Here is a 21,558-nt window from a genome sequence, read left to right on the forward strand (position 1 = left end):
TAATGGATATGGAACGCACACCTCTCTTTGAGTGTTTTGTGCTTCTCTGCATGCAGGTTTTCCTGTGTTTTATTAATGGAGTGTATTGACACAAAGTATTCCTGAGACAAGGGATTTCTTGGTAAGTTTCCTAAGGGCTGCACCCATGGTCTTCTTGATAGGCTTGCTGGAAGTAAACATTCTTTTATTAGTTGGAGGCATGCCCATTTTCAAATTTGTTTAAAAGGAAAAGGAAATTTTCTCCTCACTGCTTATTCTATTTCTAAACATCTTGTAAAGGCCTCTTTTTTATCTTTTATTACAGGACATGATGGGGATGGCAAAAATTAGACTTTCCTGGGCACTTACAAATCTAATGTTTTGAAAGATATATTACTTTTTCCACTGGAAATTAATGTAATGAGAAATGTTTTACAGACATTCTAAACTATAAAAACACAAACACATTCCGTGTGTGGTATTTCTTTTTCAATGGAGCATTAGTCTCTGAGTAAATATATTCCTCCATGGCCCTGACACTGTGGCCTGTGCCCTAACAGCTCCCTAACTTGTCTCCATGGCTCACTTTGCTCCTAAATGGTCTTTGCATTTACATTTACACTTATTTTCCTTTTCAATCTGCCTCTCTTTTTTGTTTCCTTTCTCTAACTATCCCACTTCTTTATTAGCTTGTGTTTATATATATATATGGCATTTTCTTTTAAACTTCTTTATACAGTTCTATGTTTCCTGGAATTGTATTATTCTTGCATGCTGAGGACTCTTTAATTTTTATCCCTATTGTTGGCTTCTCCATGTACATAGAACTCCTTGTTGGACTTGTCCCTTTAAAAGGATCACAAGCTCTTCAAGCAAGGTCATATCTGACTTGTTTTACTGATCTCAGTGGCATCATCAGTAACCTTTGCCAGGTAACATGAGCATTTCTCATTCCATTTCTTACTTTCCAACTTATCCCATGCACTACCAAATTCTACCAAAAAAATCAAGCCTGTCCTTTTTATTTTTTTAATAATTAACATATAATATATTATTTGTTTTAGGGGTACAGATCTGAGAATAATCAGTATTACACAATTCACAGCACTCACCATAGTACATAACCTCCCAATGTCCATAACCTAGCCACCCCACTCCTAGCAACCCTCAGTTTGTTTCCTGAGATTAAGTTTCTTATGGTTTGTCTCCCTCCCCAGGCCCATCTTGTTTCATTTTCTCCCTTCTTTCCCCCCCATAACCCCCATAACCCCCCACCCTGCCTCTCAAATTCCTCATATCAGAGAGATAATATAAGAATGGCAAGATTCCTTTCTTTTTGATGACTGCATAGTATTCCATTTTATATATCTATATCTATCTATCTATATCTCACATCTTCTTTATCCATTCAGTATGGATGTCTCTCAAAAAGTTGAAAATAGAGCTACCCTATGACCCAGCAATTGCACTACTGGGTATTTACCCCAAAGATACAAATGTAGTGGTCTGAAGGGGCATGTGCACCTGAATGTTTATAGCAGCAATGTCCATAATAGCCGAACTATGGAAAGAGCCTACATGTCCATCAACAGCCTGTCCCTTTATTTGAAGTCTCTCTTAGACTGGGTTCATTCATCAGGCTGTCTATCCCTTTCTTATCTTTGTATGACAGGATGTTGTTCAAAGGTGCTTTTATGAGGTTTAACAATAAATAAGGCACCCTCCTCTTCAGAAAATTTGCTAATTAAAGGGGTCTTTAGAGGCACCTGGGTGGTTCAGTCGTTAAGCATCTGCCTTCAACTCAGGTCATTATCCCAGGGTCCTGAGATCAAACTCCACCCACATTGGGCTCCATGCTCATCTGGAAGCCTGCTTCTCCCTCTCCCACTACCCCTGCTTGTGTTCCCTCTCTCGCTGTCTCTCTCTCTCTGTCAAATAAATAAATTAATTAAATCTTTAAAAAATAATAATAGGGTCTTTAGATCCTGTAAACTAATAATAATAACAGAAGTAATGACTAAAATATTGAATGAGACAAATGATATTTTGATAAAAGTTAAAGGTCAAAAACAAAGTTGTAGGGTGACTTCCTCAATCCTCATATCTTGCTGTCTTTACTATTTCAAACTCTATAATGACATAATATTTAGAAAATTTATTTTTCCATTTTTTTAAGATTTTATTTGTTAGAGAGAGAACACAAGCAAGGGGGAACAGCAAAGGGAGAGGGAGAAGCAGGCTCCTTGCTGAACAGGAGCACAATGCGGGGCTCAATCCCAGGACCCAGAGATCATGACCTGAGCTGAAGGCAGATGCTTATGTGGCTGAGCCTCTCAGATGTCCCCATATTTAGCAAATTTAAGTAGTTTTCTGCCAAAGTTACTTAAAAAGGGACATGTGATTCATTGAATGCCATTATAAAAACATGGAGGTTAATGCCAGAAGAGAGTATTAAAAAACTCACAATTTACAGGCAGAAGCATAGTGAACACTGGATTTGGGGTATTTTCCCCAGTAATGCTTTCTGAGATGGAGTTTGAGAATAGAAAGTAGTTTTGGAATTTGATATTCAGATGAAGGAAATCATGGGAAACTCCAAATAACTATTAATTGCAACCACAATAAAAGCTGTATTTCTTTTTAAAATTTAAATTGTACTTAGCAAATTTTTAGGCACCACTCAAAGCCAAAATAGTATCTATGGTATTATTATCCTAATTTTACATATGAGCAAACTGAGGCACAGAGAGTTGTCATATATACAAGATTATACAGTCAATAATTGGTGAAACCAAGTTTCAGGTGATGCCTAAAAAGTATTATATAGGTTTTAGGTAAAATGTAAATTGAAAAAATAAATACAGCTTGGCATTGTGGCTATGGGAGAGAAAGACTACCCTTATTTTAGGAAAAACACTTTGAAACACTTAGGAGCAAAAGACAATGATATATGGAAATCACTCTTAAATGGCCCAGAAAAAAGTTGTTCCTGTATGTACACATGCACGCACACACACATAACATAATATATGGACATGTATAGATAAGTAGATAGGGAGAGAATGAAGAAGCAAATGGGGGAAACTATTAGTCGTAGGTGAATTAAGATAAAGGTTATATAACTTCATTTTGTCATTTTTTGCACCTTATATGTAAATTTGAATTTTGCATAAAAAGTTTATATTTCTGAGAGAAATGGCTAATAACAACAACAAAAATAGCTATTTGTTCCAAGCTGTAGTTTTCCACTACATCTGCATCCCACTTTTCCTTTCTCCTTCCCCCTAAAGGCTCCACGTCTCATGAGCCCCCTCCTCTCTTTTTCTTAGAGGGGACTGCTTTGTGGTTTGCGGACAGAGGGGGAGGGTATCCTTCAGTCCACTGGTCTTTGGAAAGGGAAGAGTCATTCCCATACATGATATCTATGCTTTATTTTTTTGGCACCCCAAGTGAATTCCTTTTAATATGTGGGTGTTTTCATAGACTTGCAGAAATTTTTATTTGCATGGTTTATTATTTTCTTTATTTTTTATTTATTTATTTTTAAAGATTTTATTTATTTATTTGATAGAGAGAGAGAGAGATCACAAGCAGGCAGAGAGGCAGGCAGAGAGAGAGGGGAAAGCAGGCTCCCTGCTGAGCAGAGAGCTCAATGCTGGTCTAGATCCCAGGATCCTGAGATCATGATCTGAGCCAAAGGCAGAGGCTTAACCGATTGAGCCACTAAGGTGCCCCTATTTTCTTCATTTTTAATTTTACCATAAACCAATTTTCTACCTGAAGGTAATAAAAGTTAATTATACTAGTATTGAATAAAAATAGATGATATTCAAAATATTTAAATACTTAACAACCAGTAAGGTTCAGACACTGGCCACCCAAAACAGAAAATTACTGTCATGTGGGCTGACCTGTGAGATCAGAAGCCAGATTTTCAGTGGCAGGTTGAGCTGAACTGGTCTGTGCTGGTGGTAAATTACCTAAGATAGTCATACTTTGAAGAAAGGAATGAGAAACATCTTTCTTTAAAGATAAAAAATAATAATAAAAATAAATAAAAGAATGGATGATACCTAGCTGGTTAATAATTTTAAGGTTTGTCCCCCAGACCCCCCCCTCCAAATTGTTGTCTTTATAGAGACCCAAGTTTGCCAGGCACTTTAAAAGTTCCATCTTTATTTTATTTATTTATTTATTTTTAAAGATTTTATTCATTTATTTGAGAGAGATAAAGATCACAAGTAGGCAGAGAGGCAGGCAAAGAGAGGGGGGAAGCAGGCTCCCCGCTGAGCAGAGGGCCCGATGCGGGGCTCAATCCCAGGACCCTGGGATCATGACCTGAGCCGAAGGCAGAGGCTTAACCCACTGAGCCACCCAGGCGCCCCTAAAAGTTCCATCTTTTATACCATGTATAGTGATACATGTTTTACAGACAAGGAAATTGAGTCACAGATTGGTAGATAACTATGAAAATGCTTTTAAGTGATGAGAAATTTATTCTCATTATTAATACAGTAAATTCTACTCTTCCAGAGAAATTAGTTTTAATAAATAAATTGATTTATTTAACCTAACACTGTCTTAATTATGCATTTATGCATGTATAATAATTCTGCACACATAAAATATGATACATTTAATATATAATATACATATAATATTTGTATGTTAGATATTAAGAAATTCCTCTCAAAAGTGTTCTTACAATTTTATATTTTTATAAGCAGCATGTGAGAGTTATTTCCTAAAATTTTCTCCAAACACTTGGCAGGAATTTTGCAATCTGATAGGTGGGGCATGGGAATTTTCCTTTAATATATGAACATTTTTAATACTAGAAAGGACCTTAAAAATCATCTATTCCAAATCTTTATTTCCAAGAGGAAGATGAGCCTTTAGGGCCCTTAAACTATTTTAGAACTCAGTATTTGACTCTCATCTAGACTTGTTTGCATTCTTCTAATACACTACAGTAAGTGATCTTATCTAACTTGCCTCACAAACTGTTTCTAAATTAATTTATTTTCAAATAATTTAGTGATGATCTTAATTTGAATTATTTTTGTGGAGAGGAAATATTCAGAAATGTTGAAGTTGCTGTTCATGATTTTAAGTCATCAAATTCTCTCAAGCTATTTAACTTGCTCTATGATGTTACTATATATCGTGCAATTAAATTATTTATTCATTGAATTGACATTTTGGTATTTATAGTGTACATTACACTCTCCAAGACTTTCTCTAGCTTTGCATTATTAACGTGGATAAAATTAAGCATTAATTTAGAACGTTCCATAAAATGAAGCATACACTATGACTCTGATGTTATCTCTGTAGTGGATAATGGCCCTGGAAGTAAAATTGAGTTCAATAGATTACCTTAGTCATTTCAATGTGGTTTTACTAAAACCATCAAGTCTACATGAAAACAACCTTTAATTGTGGGTAATTTGAATACTTTCTACACATTTTTAATGTTCTATTTTTCTTACTACCCTCCAATCATTAAGTCAAAAAAAAAAAAGCAATTAACTTTAGAATACATACTTGAAATTACCCTAGGGACCTAATTCTGAGGAAGATTAAACAAGGATAATAGAAGAGAGGCAGGCTAGTTTTGCATTTCCCATGAGCTGCTGCCTGATTTTCCTTGGTTCTTCATTAGGTTTACCTTATGCTCCTTGGCATCTGGGTTGATTCTTATTTCCAAATTTCATTAAGATAGTCAATTTTGCTATTGTTAGTAGACTTTTAATCTGAACCTCACTCCTTTTTTTTCCCCAGTAATTGTTTACTCTGAATTTGGAATGTGTGTCAGGAAAGGAAAATTAAAGGCATCATTATACATCAAGAAACGAAACATGTTTAAGAAATAGTTAAAAATAAATTTTACACTAAAACATTTTTTTTAAATCTTAAAAAAAAAATCTCTCTCTCCTTTCTTTATTTTTAAAGTAAGATTTATTTGTGTCCTTTAGCCAAACAGGGGATGATGTCAGATGACAATAGAGTGTTATAATGTCTATATGAATTATCATAATAGATTACAGACTTGAGACAGTCCACCATGATCTCACCAAGTAAACTAGGTTAATATAGATTTATATGTTGAAAGCATACAGTCTGGAGCTGTGCTGGTGAGTCAGAGAATAGATATCTTAATTTGAGTTCCCACCACCCTCCTATCTCTAAAATACTATTTCATCAACATCCCATGGACTACATTAGTTTCAGAAATTCACTGGCAATGAATTTATTTTCATATAGGTGAATAGGGAAGTTATTCCTTACTGTATCAAAAAAACTTTATTATTTTATATATTTAACCTAACAAATACTTTAAAGAGTTAAAGTTTTATTGTTTTTATGGTTGCATTGTTGAAGCTGTGTGCATGTCTGGTTAACTGTATATGTCACTGTACCAACAATGATTCCTTTTGGCCTCAACAGTACAATAGTGAGTACTGGTTGAATGGAAGAAATTACATAAGTTTAGTAAGCAAATGACCTGATAGTGTGGATAGCTTCTTTTTTAATACTAACTCTACCTTGGACTGGCAAGCTTAAATTTTAAGAAAAACTTATCTATATAGAAATTACACATATAAGGTGTCATGTTTGATAATCTTGTGTGATAGAGTAAAACTATCATTTCCAAAAATGGCAGGTGATCCAAAATAGCTTCAGTTAGAGGCAAGAAGGCAAAAAGAATTTATGTTGCCCACACTGAAGTGAAAGTTGTTTTCACTTTATCTAAGTACTACTTAGTCTGGAGTGAATTATCTGCTCTATGCATAGCCAATAGAAACTCAATTATAACATACCATTAACTGACCGTCTTTTAATCTTTATGTCTTTAGTCATTTATACTTCAAATACTTTAAGTTGAATCATCCCATCTGCAAACATTTCACTTTAAAACAGATAAGATAGTCTAAGATCTATATATTATACAGTTAAAATGTGTATGTTTGGAGTAAAATTATTTTTGATATTGATTAGCATTTATTAATTTTGTGACTTAGTAGTCAAAACATTGCTTTATCATGAGCCCTACATGATTATCTTAGCTTATGAAATTCAAGACATTTTCAGTTTTTATATGTCAGCACAGAACAACAGTTAGATGATGGAAAACATGTTCTTTTTCCCTATGGTTGCTTTTCATGTGAACCATGAAGAGGAAATATTAAACAGAGAACTGAGGGTTTTAAGATTAAGCCAGCCTGAAGATAAAGATAACACATCAACATCAGTGTCCAAAAATAATTGAGCAAAAGAGCAAATGAAAAAGGTAGAGTTCTTTCCCCTTTCAATGTCTTTGGCTTTTTAGCCTGGACTATTAACATATGATATCCCTTTTTATCAGGTTGAAATTAAAGTACAGGATTTGGAATTTTTGTTACCTTTCTAAATTCTCTCTCTTTTCCCCTTGCATGTCTTATTTTTTAAAAATTCTGTTTCTGAGAAATAGATACCTGATTTCCACTTTCTCATTTAAAATAGTTTCTAATTTATATGGTTTTACATGTACAATATCCAACTTTATTATGGAAAAGTGGAAAAAATTCTGTGAGAAAAGGATCTTAATATAACTTGAACAGAAAAGGCAAAGAAGGCATCTTTTAGATTCTGAAAGAAATATATACATCTTTTTATCCACTTATCTCAGAAGCTTAGTACCTTATTATTTTGCTGTCTCAGGTACTATAACTAACCAACTATGTTACCTTTTTTTGGATAATTAATAAGGTTTTGTAATACTCTCTGGGTCAATGTCACACTGACTTTTCTGATATGCAATGAAAAAATGCTTGTTGGTCTAACTTGATGCTCTATCCTAGTCAACTTTCAAGCATGTAAATTTCCTCTAATTACTTTTCTTTGGTTTAATGAATTTAGATCTTGCCAGGTTGAGGTCTTTTATCAAATACTCAGCGATTTTGAATGAGAACTGATGTACAAGGTGGTTTGACATTTGTTGACTACCAGCTATGAATTGGAGCCTGTCCAATACAATACTTTGCTTCAGGTCTGGGGACGAGCCATTTGCCAATAATTAGGCACACGGTAGAAAATTAAGATTAGGGGAGCCTGGGTGGCTCAGTGGGTTAAAGCCTCTGCCTTCCGCTCGGGTCATGATCCCAGGATCCTGGGATCGAGCCCCGCGTTGGGCTCTCTGCTCAGAAGGGAGCCTGCTTCCCTCTCACTCTCTCTGCCTGCCTCTCTACCTACTTGTGATCTCTGTCAAATAAATTAATTAATTAAAAAAAAAGAAAATTAAGATTAAAATATTATCCTCACTTCCCTTGTCCTCATCCTCACACTGAATGACTAAATTTTCCATACTTATTCCATAATTCGTCACACCAAAGTGACAGGAAAAGAAGGTTAAATCATTGTGAAAAATTAGTAAACAGTAAAGCAGTATAATCCGGAGTAGGAAAATAAAGTATATAAGCAAAGAGAGAAAGCCCCAGAGATTGGTTTATTAGTTTATGAACCAATTAGTTTTTAGAGCAAGTTTGTTTTTCCATAAAAAGACACTATGTACAGTAATAAGAGTGGTCTGAGTTGAGATGAAAACATGCATAGGTAACAGGGAAAAACAATAGCATGAAAAATGAATGCACAGAATTAAAGCTGTACTAGAGTGGTGGAAAGCAGATTCGACACTACATAAAAATGAAATCTGTTAGGGAGAATAGATGTGGAAAAGTGCTCCAAGAATTCGGTTTATATAAATCAAAGAAACAAGGAGAAAGCGGGCCTTGGAGGCAAGTCACAGATTTCCAACCTACAAATAGTAATAATTTCCCAAAATGCAGGACAAATGTATTAAAAAAAATTACAATAGTGTAGTTAGAAGGACCCTTACCAAAAGTGAAAAATAAAACATGAGATGGAAGATTTAGAGGAGTCAATATTTGCAAGCAAATAAAGTGAATGAAGATGATGTTAACAGAGGTCCTAGAAAATTACTTTCACTACAGGAAATTATTTATATAGGAATTCAAGGTAAAGCAGTATCATATTTATAAAAGTTATAAAATGATATCCTTAATAATAAATCACTAACGAGAATAGAGCATTATCTGTCAACATAATTTTAAGGTAGAAAAATAAACTCATTATATGCTTTTTCATGAAGATACACACATATGAAAAAATATAAGAAAATTTTTAGATATATAACATTTAAGAAAACATACTGTTCACATAACACTTTTAGAGTCACTGCTTAAAAAAATATAATTCCAAACAAGAGTTAAAGTACAAAGTAGCAAGTTATATTAGAAAAAGTTTGCCATCACTGGTTAATAAAAAATATTATCCTCTAGCAGGAAAGAGGATGACATTGATGAATGAAAGTAAAATAATACAAAATATAAACAACAACAAAAAAGATGCTTAAAAGGTTAAAGAAACAAAAACCATAAAGGAGAGACAGAAAAGTGGGGATAGCATTTACTTTGTACTAGTTATAGTGGAAAAAATATATATATATATTTAAGATTTTATTTATTTGATAGACAGAGATCTATTTTTTAAAGATTTATTTATTTGTTTATTTGACACAGAGAGAGAGAGATCACAGGTAGGCAGAGAAGCAGACAGGCGCAGGGGGTGGGGTAGGTAAGCAGGCTCCCTCTGAGCAGAGAGCCCTATGCTGGTCTGGATTCCAGGACGCTGAGATCATGACCTGAGCTGAAGGCAGAAGCTTAACCCACTGAGTTACCCAGGCACCCCTGGAAAATATAATTTTTAAATTTTGTATTGCTAACATTGGATAAATTATTTTATAAATATTAGTGAAAAAATCTTGAAAGCATAAGATACATTACAAAACCTAGATCAAATATGAGGTAGTAGGCTAAAGATGAACTCAACAAGTTTAGTAAATTTGACAATGAAGAAAATGATTTGAATCTTTTTAAAATAGAATCTAGTAGTATTAAATAGACTATACTAATTATGAGAGGCAGGAAAAATTCAAATTACTTCAAAGGCTAAGAAGAAAACACATATAAATTAATTTCAAATTAAAAGGCAGATTTCATATTAAATTTAAAAAACAAAATGTGGGGCACCTGGGTGGCTCAGTGGGTTAAGCTTCTGCCTTCAGCTCAGGTCATGATCTCAGGGTCCTGGGATCAAGCCCCACAGTGAGCTCTCTGATGCACAGGGAGCCTGCTTCCCCTCTCTCTCTGCCTTTCTGCCTAGTTGTGATCTCTCTCTCTCTGTGTCAATAAATAAATTAAAATCTTTAAAAAACAATTTTTTTTTTTTAAAGATTTTACCCATTTACTTGACAGGACAGAGAAATCACAACCAGGCAGAGAGGCAGGCAGAGAGAGAAGAGGAGGCAGGCTCCCCACTGAGCAGAGAGACCGATGCGGGGCTCGATCCCAGGACCCCGGGACCATGACCCAAGCTGAAGGCAGAGTCTTTAACCCACTGAGCCACCCAGGCACCCCAAAAAACAAATTTTAAGTTGAGAAAATTCTAAAATGAAGAAAACCATTTGATTATGGCATATTAAAATTTATTGTGGCGTTATTATTACATCTTATGGATAAAAAATAGCAGCAGAAGGAGTATTATTAAATAACCATCAAGAAATTATATAAATTTAAGATATATTAATATTAAATATACTTATATAATTTATTATTAAATTTATTGAGCACTAATATTAGTTACTATTATTAATAATATTAGTAATAGCAATACTAATATTAATTAGACAATCAAGTTGTCAACAAAACCAAAAAGGAAATTGATTAAAGTACAGATAGAGTAAAATGTATCACATAGCACATTTTGCAGATGTAGGATATGCTTTGTATTTATGTATCTGCTTAATATTTATAAATTGATGGTCATTATTGACAAAAAACAATTCCAATAAATACAAGACAAAAATTATTAGGGTTGTATTTTCTGATGAACATATAATGAAAATCAATTAAACTAATCTAACTGTTAAAATAATCATAAATAACTATTGGATCTAAAAGAACTAATATTACAATATCCTTGTATTATCTGAGGGGTTTGAAGTGGCGGAGGGATGGGAGGTTGGGGTACCAGGTGGTGGGTATTATAGAGGGCACAGCTTGCATGGAGCACTGGGTGTGGTGAAAAAATAATGAATACTGTTTTTCTGAAAATAAATAAATTGGAAAAAAAAAGATTCTAAATGAATCTTTCTTTTTAACTCTGTTCTTTTTTTTTTTTTTTTTCCCCTGTCTTTTGGGAAAGTGTATGGGATTCAACTGAATGAGAGTGCCTTAATTCCAGACAGAGAATTTTTCAAAATCCAATTTCTTGGGGTACTTGGGTGGCTCAGTTTATTAAATGTCCACCTTTGGCTCAGGGTTCTGGGGTCTAGCCCCACATCCCGCTGAGCAGGGGGCCTGCTTCTCCCTTTCCCTCTCCTTCTGCCACTGTCTTGTGCTCTCAAAGAAGAAGAAGAAGAAGAAAGAAAGCAAGCAAGGAAATCTTTTAAAAAATCCAATTTCTTGTTGCTTAAGCTATTAGTCTCAAAATAACCTTCCACACACGCAAAATCCTGTCAACACTCCAATCTACTAATCCACTCATCTAGAAGCATATTCCTTATTGCCATACTGATTGCTGTTGCTCAGAATCCAGAAGGAACATGTATCTCATCTTAATTTCCCCAAAATTTTTTTAAGTTTTTTTTTTTTTTTTAAAGATTTTATTTATTTATTTGACAGAGAGAGATCACAGGTATGCAGAGAGACAGGCAGAGAGAGAGGGGAAGTAGGCTTCCCGCTGAGCAGAGAGCCTGATTCAGGACTCGATCCGAGAGATCATGAGATCATGATCTGAAATCATGACCTGAGCCGAAGGCAGAGGCTTAACCCACTGAGCCACCCAGGCGCCCTCCCCGAGATTTTTTTTAAGAGATTCTATTTATTTAGAGCACATGTGAGCATGCAAGAGCAGGAGGAGGGGCAGAAGGAGAAGGAGAATCTCAAGTGGACCCAGTGCTGAGCAAGGAGCCCAATGGCAGGCTGGATGTTAGGACCCCGAGATCATGACCTGAGCCAAAATAAAGAGTCGGATGATTTACTGACTGAGCCACTCAGGAGCCCCAAGATTTATTTTGTTTGTTTGTTTTATCCACCTCTGCCTGTATAGTTAATCTTGACGGAAATTATTTGATCATTCCCAACTTTGTTTTTTTCGGTAGAACGTTGTAGCAGGGTGAATCAGGTGTCAAAAATACATTACTTGATTTTACTGTTGTTGAAATATTATAATTGAAATATATCTGCATGAACAATTGACACATTTCTGGATTCCTGATTATGATTAAGAACAAACGAATTTGTGACACATTTCATTTTTTAAAACACACTTCCTCTGACTATGGAATTTTTTCTCAGAAGAAAAATTCACCATGCATATTACTGAGACAGGCTCAGTTTCATCTTTAATATTCTGATTGGACTACATTTATCTTCCAGTGACATCTATTTTGTCATTTTAAAATCTTGTATTTCTATAGGGTTTAGACTCAGAGTCAGGATTTTATCTTGTATAGAAATTAATATATGCTTTTCTGAAGGAAATTATTCAAAGCTTATCTGAAAGGAAGGCAATATTCTTTTTTTAATTTATAGCATAGGAAACTTTATTTTCAAGAGAAAAAAAAAATATCCTGTGTCCTTCCTCTGGGTAAGGCCTGAATCACTGCTGACAATCAACCCCTGAGGTCTGATCAGCTTTTACATCTTAACAAAACTTCAATTTTTGGGGCCCTCCTTGTAAACCACGTACATCAAGTTTTCTGCAACCAGGCCCAGAGTCAACCCTCCTCTAACACTGTTAAGGTTAAACCTACTAATTTCTCTAATCCCTGTTTTCATTAGTCAGTGTCTAAAAAGTAAGCCTTTGGCTACTGACTTTTTTTCCCCCATATCAGTCACCCATTTTGCTCTGTACCTCTTTATTTCTATCTTAACCCTTCATTTATTCCTATTGTGCTGGAATGGCTCCATGGCAATGCTCTTCAATGGAAGCCACATATACAGTTACAAGTTTTCTAGTAGCTGCATTTAAAAAAAAAGTTTTAAAAAAGGTGAAATTAATGTTAATTATATTTTATTTAACCCAGTATAAGCAACTATTACCATGTAATATGTATTGACTGATTATATATTTTGTATTGGTTATATATTTAATAATATGTAATCACTATGAAATCAATTTACAAAATATCATATATTCTTTATTACATACCAAGTCTTTGAAATCTGGCACGTGATTTCCACTTAGGACATTTTTTATTTCAAAGTAGCCATAGTCCAATTGTCAGTAGCCACATGTGGTGACCAGATACCACATTGGGCAGTGTAGCCCACTAGGAATGTGGCATTGATTCCCAATCCTTTCTTTGTTTCCTGGATTTCAGATTTGAAGGGATCAATTTATGTTACCTGGAGACCTCCTATGTGCCACTTTGAACATAGGAATGAATCTGAGGCCATTTTTCTTCTGCAGGGGAACTAGCATGCCATGTTAGACATGGAGAGTGTGATGGCAGGGCTCCACTTTCTGTGTCTAGACACTTCCTCCATGGGGATGAGGCCGTGGTGGCAGTGGACTGGTGAGAGCAAGGGCAGAAGCCACCTGATCTTTGCTTCTGCTTGCACTAGGCTCCTATAATATTCTCTGCATATCTGGTTGTGTTTTACCCTGTTCTTTCTTCTTTTAAATAATATCTTTTTCAAGAGGTAGGCCTGGAAACATTTCCTCAGGAAACATTTCCTTGACGGCACTCACTTTCCTGCCAACATATGATACTTCTTCGCTAAGTACTTATCACACTTTTTATAGTGCCTTTCTAACTTATCTGTCTTAATGAAAGCAGGGATTGTCTCTTTACTATTGCTTTTTTGTTAAATGACTTATTTATTTATTTGAGAGAGAGAGAGAGAGAGCGCATAGATGGAGGGGCAGGGAGAAAGAGAGACAATCCCAAGCGGAATCCCCACTGAGCATGGTGGAGCCCCACTCAGGGTTTAACATCACGACCCTGAGATCACCACCTGAGCCAAAACCAGGAGTCAGATGCTTAACTGACTGCATCATCCAGACACCCAACTATTGCTATTTTTATTTTTAATAATTATTTAATTAGCATCTGACATATTTTATTCTGAGCCTATGTTGATTAAATGAAGGGCTGAAGGAGAGTAACAATGGGCAGGGTATTTAGAGCTAGGGATAGGGTATTTCTGGGGCATTTTACACAGAAAGAGTTCTATGATGGAAGAGTTTTTGGTGGTGGAGCAGAGACTTTAATGTAGATCCTTAGTGGTCAGCATTCGGGAAAAATATGCAAGAGTGTAAACAAAGAAGCATAAGGTATTTCTAAACACTTTCTTTATGGGCTTGAGCAGTGCACAGAGCTATTCCTAGTAGGTATCTAACGAGTACTCACTGACATTAACTGAAGAGATGAACAAACATGCACTTGATCTTGACATTGCTGCCTAAATCTGTCATTACCTCTAACACCTACTTTGTCTTTTCTAACTTACAGTATTAATTTTGTACTTACATGAGTCTCAGTAGAGATGAACTGACCAACCATTTCTTTAAAAAAACATGTTTTCCCGCCTTTTGATTATAGTCTCCAAATTTAATTAGCTCCAAGGAGGAACAAATCTCAAAAGGAAGTTTCTTATTTTTAAGGAATGGTAATATAACTGTTGCTGCTAGTATCCAGTCACTTGGAGACTACCCAATTTTTTTTGTTTTGGATCCTTAAATTCACAGTATTAAAAAGACTCTCTTTTAATATACAGTTTGTCATGGAATGTCAATCAGATCTTTCATGAAGTGTTTTTGGATTTCTTTTGGTTGTTGTGTGTGTTTTTTTCTTTTAAGATTTTATTTATTTATTTGAGAGAGAGAGTGGGAGAGCACGAGTAGGGAGAGTGGCAGAGAGAGAGGGAGAAGCAGACTCCCTACTGTTGCAGAACTCAATCCAGGGCCCCGGGATCATGACTGGAGCCAAAGCCAGACTCTTAACCCACTGAGCCACCCAGACACCCTTTGGTTGTTGTGTTTTGTACTTTAACTGTTGGCAAAGTGTCTGCGATATTAAGTTGTAACTTTATTTGCAGTGTCTGGAATCTAGACAAAAAAATGAAACAATGATGGAATAGGAGAAATGAAGTTAATTAAAACTTAATTTACTTAACATTTAAGGACTTCTATTATGAGTTTTGACTTCTGAGATTTTGTTGAAACTATATCTTAATTTAAGATAAAGAGTTAAAAGATCATTCTGAGTTGCATATAGAAATCCTGCAATCACATATTCTCTTTGTTCCAAATCACTACTGATAGCTATTAAAGTTGGGGTAAAATTCCACCAGGGAAAATATTGATGAGAAGAAGGGGTGAGGTGAAATCATGGAGAATCCAGAAGGCACTAAAAGTAGAGGCATAAGGAGGATTTGTTGGAATATCCAGATCCCCCCTTTCATATAAAAGCCTTGGATTTCCTTTTTAATCTGCTTTTTGGCTTTATCTCTTTTTTCCTTACTTTGTCTCAGGTATTAAACTCCTGATTTTCTTTCTATGGAAAATGCTGATTATTTCACTTTGAAGTATTTTACTTTGAAGCCCCTCCCCCTCATTTCACTGTGGGATAGAATCCAGTTTCAGTCTCATAATTCTGATTATAAAATTGGCACAGAGGCTTTTGTTGATATTCTAATACTTTATCCTGAGAACAACCTGAAGAGATAGATGCTAAAATCTTAAAGATTTTTACTAAAACTTATCCCTCTTACTTATTAGGATGTGTTAATAAATAGAATGGAGCTCTGATAGTTTTCACATAATTATCACATCTTAGTTACTAAGAATCTCAATCAATATGTCTTTAGACTTCCTTTTGATTAGATTAGGGACCTTCCTTTATTGCTCCATTCTCCCTAACACTATATATATATATATATCTTATTTATAAGATATATATAAATCTATATATAAATATAAATAAAAATTATTTATAATATTATAAAAAATTTAGCCTTAAAAATTATATATATATATATCAAGGCTAAATTTTTCCACAGGGGGCTTTGTTGAACAATATTTCTGAGGAATGTTCGTATTATATGAAAGAAGGATTCTCTGGTGATCTACGTTGGGTCAATGCTCTAGCATAGGTACTGAAAAAATTTTCAGAGATTTTTGGTATGCTGACATGTGAGGAAACCCTAAGATGGAAAAGAATATTGAGCATTTCCCCAGCCAGGGGGAATTTTTTTTGTTTTGTTTTTAAAATTTTAAAATTAAAAATTGAAAATTAAATTTTAAAATTTTAAATTAAAATTTTGAATTTTAAATTTTTAAAAATTTAAAATTTTCAACTGAAAGCATTATTATACTGCAAACACTTGTGTTTTTTTCCCCCAATAACTTGAAAAGGTACATTTCATATACAGAAGAATAGTAAATGGAGCTTTTATTTCCCAAAATACTCAGGTAATATCAACCTTCAATTCTGGAGTAATCCTTCTTCAAGGATCTATTTTATTTACAAAAGAATTCCATTGCAGAGATAAGTCTGACCTTTCTTTTGAAGAAAGTGAAGTCTCCTTACTCTATAATCCCTGTTATCTTGGGAAGGCATAACGAAGTCAAATCAGGAACTGTCTCTTTTACTTTTACCCTTGCATCTTTTCCCTAGATATAGTACAGTGTCCTATAGTGTCCTATACACTATAGAGTCCTATACAGTGTCCACAGTGTCACTCTCATTTTGCTCAGTAAAGTAGTAGCTGCTTATGTTTTCTAGTAGGAATAAATTTAAAATGAAATTAGTAGCGGCATATCTACCTTAGGGATCCAGGGGAGCAAAAGGTAGGAAGGCTGCTGTCTTCAGTGCCTTTGGAAGTACTAGGATTACAGAGAAGCCAAGACAAATAGAGTGGGCTATTCCCAGCCCCAAAATATGTAAAAACAAAACAAAAGAAAACAAAACCAAAAAACCTCTTCCCCAGACTGAGGGCAAAACACGACATCTGTCATCTTCTAGTACCTGAGTCTTTCCACAATGACCATCAGAAAATAATGGTGTTTTCTTTTCTGCCTTTAAAATCTTCCAGGATCATGTCTCATTGGCCAAGTCTACACAAACTTACAAGTGAGTCTATAAAATATCTGTGAGCTGTAAGGGTCTGCAATCTAGGAGAGATCAAACCTGAGTGTCAACAAACATCTAGTATACCCAAATTGTACACATAACGAGTAGAAAGCTGTAAGGAGAAAATTGTATGGAGTATTGAATGGCCATTGTACAGAGAAAGGGAAAAAAATTACAAAGAAACAGTGGTGTTCCTTATTTCACTACTTGGTATAATCAGTAATTAGATAGCATCATATAAACCTATGGTTCTTAAAATACGGTCCCTGGCCCAGCAGCAGTATCACCTGAAAATTTGTAGAAATGCAAAATCTGGGGCTTCCCCCAGACAAATTGAATCAGAAACTCAGGATAAGGCCTGTGTTTTAGCGAGCTCACCAAGTGTTTCTGACACACCCTAAATGTTGAGAACCACTCCTGTAAAGTTTCTGAAAAGAGTATTCCATGAGTATTACTTTGACTCTAGGAAGGTAAAGAATGCTTCAAGCTTTATAATCTCTTACTAGAGGCTAAAAGGACTGAGATTCTGTGCAAGAATATCTGTGTAGGGCTGAGAAAGTAAAAGTAAACAAGCTTGTAGTATTAGTGTAAGAGTGGGAAGATCTGTGCCCGAGTTACTGCAAAATACGTTGACACAACAGAAGTGTATGAAAAGGAATGGGTGTAAGCAATTCTAGTTTTTTTTTTTTTTTTTTTTTAAAGATTTTATCCATTTATTTGACAGAGATCACAAGTAGGCAGAGAGGCAGGCAGAGAGAGAGAGAGGAGGAAGCAGGCTCCCCGCTGAGCAGAGAGCCCGATGCGGGACTCGATCCCGGGAGCCGAGATCATGACCGGAACCGAAGGCAGCGGCTCAACCCACTGAGCCACCCAGGCGCCCGCAATTCTAGTTTTTAAACACTCACTGTGTCTAAATGGATGAGTATAGGGCATGGATATGGATCAAAGCCTGTGAATGGCCAATCCAGTTCCATGGCAGTCTTCAAACTTTATGCATCCTGAGCAACAATGCGGAGCCTTGGGTGGCTTCTGTTTTGTGTTTGAGTTGTAAGCATCCCTGCATTAACCCTTCATTAACTCAAGAATAGCCTCTTGCTCTGAGGGAGCATGGGCTATGTGAAGACATGCTTTGCAGCCACCCCAAGACTATTATGGTAAAGGGAATGTTTTATTACTTCCCAAAGGGGTCTCTTTCTTTCCACAGCCTTGCTTTTTAAAAATAACTAAAACAAAACAAAACAAAACAAAAAAGAAACCGTTATCAGCTAACAAAACTGAGGGAGTTAGAGCTCTTATGCACAAATTAAAAACAGGTTTTCAAACTGTCTTTTTTAATTTAAATATTGCTTCTGTATAAGATTTTCCGAAGTCATCTAGCAGGTAGCTCAAGGGCAGAGTTACTCTAGCAGCCATGCTTCCCTGGGGATTGAAAGGAATGACTTCTGAAACCAGGCATTTCTTAACAAATCACATAAAAACCTCACTGGAGACTTTTGCTGCCAGGAGACAGATTTTAAGCATCCAGCTGATGAAACCTCTAAGACAATAAAGAGTGCCAGATGCATCAGATTTGGGTTTTAAAACTGCTGATGTCCACATTTAACCTAAACATGCTTTATCCAATCTTGAAAAACTAATGTAGTGCTACATTCTTGCTCGTGAGGTAATGTCGTTTTGGTGATATTTTCTTCCCTGTTAATACAAATCAGAAGGCTAGCTGTCTGTATAAAGCAAAGAAAAACAAAAATAAAAATAGAACATCCTGATTAATAGAGGGAAGAAGTAAAGGTTTGTTTTTTTTTTTTAAAGGGAAGACAGTTTAAAAGGGAGGAAAGAGGGGGAGAGAGAGAGAGAGAGAGAGAGACGTGCATAATACATGTTCCCTATTTTGAAGGACAAAATGTTGAGTTGCTCAATAATGATATTTGATTTTATGTCTAGTAATCCTACAGTTGAATGCCTCTAAAATCAAGAGCAAAAGTAAACAAAGTAAGCTATTGAATTTTTGTCATCAATCAGGATTTTAAAAAGTAGCTGCTATTAAATTGCTACACATATGTCAAAGTTTGGAGAGTGATACAACTGTTCTATATCTTGATTGTGGCACTGGTTACATTACTAGATGCATTTGTCAAAACTAGGAGAACTGTACTCTAAAATGAGTAAATTTTACTCTAGTAAATTAAACCTTGATAAGAAAATTGCTCTACATAGCTTAGACTGCTGAGAGATGCATCATTATTCTCATTATTCATCTCTGAAGTTACTGTTACTGAAGCATATTAATTTTATAATTTTACTGAATTAAATAGTGTAAGAACTATATTTACAACTAAGGATAAGACCAAGAACATCTATAAGAAAAAGTTAAATTGAAATAAAACAACACAGGTAGTTTAGCATGGAATACTAACTGTATGTTTTGATATAAGTTCCTTGAGTTTTAGTCTTCATGTTCCTCCAAAAAGCTAGATTCACCTCCATTTTTACAAAGAGTTAAATGAAATGACACTGGCAAGCTTCATCATGAAAAATTTAGACACTATTTAAATATTCTTTTCCTGGGACATGAACAACCAATTATTTTTCAGGAATATGTACACAGACTTTCACGAAGATGCTTAAATATGGGGACTCTGCATTAACCAGGTGGTATAAAATTATCTTATATCAGTTTCATTTCACAGCATGAGATCAATGATTTTGGATTTTTTAGTTTTGCTTCTGTGCTATGCTTTGGTAAACATTTTAATATAGTCTATTTTTAAATCTGTTGTTAAAATTTTTTTAACATGGATATTTTCAATCTCTTTAGACTTTGGATTCTATCTCTTCTTTCTCCCCTCCCAGCCAAGCATTTCAACCTTCTAATGGGTCCCTCATTTTTCCTTGTTATATCTTAACAGCCTGTTTTTAGCTCTAGGCTGGTCTGGTTCTCCACAGAAATGTATGCTCTCTTTGAATTATAAGTGCTGAAGGGCTTTTTGGGTCAGATAAGGGCCATGGGTTACAGCCAAAGGAACTGAAAATGTTGGTACCAAAAGAAATCTGAAATGAAGCCTTATTAAGGAGAGAATGATGAAGTGAGAAACCAGGAGTTTTGTATGTAGCTTCCTGTATTTGCTATTTGACAAAGGCACCCTTTGAAAATAAAAACTCACTTTTCACTCAAAAGAAATGAATTGCATGATACAGCCATTCTTTCTCCTTCATTTTACGTATGTCCCAGTACATAGATTGGCCCAAATTAATTAATTCTCATTACCCACTCTATTTTTAATGAAATCCCTGAAAGAAAAAAAGTAAAAAGAAAAATTTGTTACTATGATGCCCGCCATTTCTTTAAATTACTATTTTTCTTAAAAGTAGAAGAATCTTCAAGAAACTTAAATTGTAGTTACACTGGAAATTTTTTTTTGGTGAATAGAATTATCTAGTATAAATCACCAAAATAAGTTATCCTATTATCTGACAAAATGTACCATTCTTAATTTTCAGTTCAACATCAGGCTTAACATATCCAGACTGGTACTAACAGTTGAGTTCTACATCATCAGTGAGTAAATAGCATAAAGTTTTAAGCAATTTCCAGTTAATAAACAGACACCTTGAAAAGTGGTGAGAAATTAGAATGGGTGGAATTGGATCAGAAAATTCTGGACAAGGTATTTGTAAATGCAAATTCACCTGATAAAACTTCACATCTTACTATTGCTGCAACTATATATCGAAGCAGATCCATTGACTTTGGACACATTGACTTTGTTTTCCTCACTTCAGTTTTGTTTAGGTTTGATAATGACCACTCTGCTCATTGTAAGACTCCAGCTGAACCTGGTGTAACTGACAAGAGTTTAAGGGGTTTGATAAACTGGCAAGGAATGGAAGGTAAGGTGGATTAGGAATTGGGAAGAAAATGGTTACACCTATTAGGGAAAATAAAATTGAGGATTGTGGGTAACCAGTCTGACTTCTTCACTAGTTGGAAATGGAAAAGGAGGGCAGATTTCCTTTATGTTCTGGTCACTCTGCAAAAGCAGGGCCAACTTTCACCCAAAATTTGGTTCATGTTGATGATGCCATAGACACACATACATAGACACACACATGAAGAGATTTATTGCCTATAAAATTGAGGTTTCTGGGGGAGAGCATGGGAGAGGGGTCTGGCTTAGGTTTTAATTTTGGTGTTGTTTAGGTGTGAGGCTGGAGTAACAGTTCCCATTATGGGTGGGACTTGAATGAGGTGCTAAAGGAAGGAGAAGCCAGGCTTCCTTATCTGCTTGTCAGATGTAGGGCATGAGGGGAAGAAGGAGAGTTAAGTCTTCAAGGCCATTAGCAGTCAAACATTAAAAAAAAAAAAAAAAAAAAGGAAT

The sequence above is a fragment of the Neovison vison genome, chromosome 11, assembly GCF_020171115.1.
Source record: "Neovison vison isolate M4711 chromosome 11, ASM_NN_V1, whole genome shotgun sequence".
NCBI lineage: Eukaryota > Metazoa > Chordata > Mammalia > Carnivora > Mustelidae > Neogale > Neogale vison.